The sequence below is a fragment of the Asparagus officinalis genome, chromosome 1 (assembly GCF_001876935.1).
Source record: "Asparagus officinalis chromosome 1, Aspof.V1, whole genome shotgun sequence".
In the NCBI taxonomy this organism is placed as follows: Eukaryota; Viridiplantae; Streptophyta; class Magnoliopsida; order Asparagales; family Asparagaceae; genus Asparagus; species Asparagus officinalis.
Window position 1 is genome coordinate 123,456,544 of NC_033794.1, and position 1,051 is coordinate 123,457,594.

A 1,051-nucleotide genomic window follows, 5' to 3' on the forward strand; every position below is an offset into this window, starting at 1 on the left:
GTCTAGACGCGAACATTTTCGCTTAGAGGCTTTTTGAAATTTCTCGTCTGTAATAAAAAAAAATTGGGGTTTTTTTCAGATGGAAATGAGGCCCCAAGCTGTAACTTTTAAGTGTGAAAAGATCACCGCCTCATTAGAGTGAACATTTATTGGGCTAGCGGAGACCCGGCCCGATTGAGGTAACATCCGTATCCTATTTAGAAAAGTGTTCCCCAAATCTAATAAAAGTCGATACTTTCATAAATTGTCGAACGCTAATCAAACAGAAGAACAATATAGAGAATTAATTAACTGTATAGCTTGCAAGATAGAAACTTTTGATATTGTTAAAAAATTAGGATGAGTGAGGTTCAAGATGATTTAAAGAAAATGAATAGAAAAAGAGTTGTATAACTCAACGATATTCCTATTGAAGTTGGGAAGTGTCTTAGATATGTATATGCTTAGGATTGTTGACTAAATTATTTAGCAACTGCTGATGGTTTAAATCACACTGTTAAAAGAGAAAATAATAGGGACTGGGTTGATATATGGGCCGCTCGCTTTTCCGAATATCCGATTTAGATTTCGTCATTAATGACACCTGTAAAGTAGACGCTGACTCAGCCGCCAGCTCAAGCTCGGCCAAAAAGACTAAAATGCCCACTCTATCACCTAGCTAACTTGATCGTCGGAGGAACAACGGGAGAATCAGTCTCCGTCCTCTTACGAGTCGCTACACGTGCAAGGACGAACAGCTCAACTCTAAATCGGATATTCGGAAAAGCGAGCGGCCCTTATATCAACCCAGTCTCTATTACCTTCTCTTTTAACTGTGTGATTTAAACCATCAACAACAACAATATTAAAACATTAAATAGGTTTGATGAGTGGAGGATCCACACTTTGCTACTGATATACAAGAATAAAACAAATATACAAAATTGTCCAAACTATCATGGTATTAAACTCATAGGTCATACTATGAAACACGGGGAGGAGGTAATTGAGCAGAGATAGGAGATTAGAGGTTGTTGCTACTACGAAAATATAGATTATTTCTTCATATTAC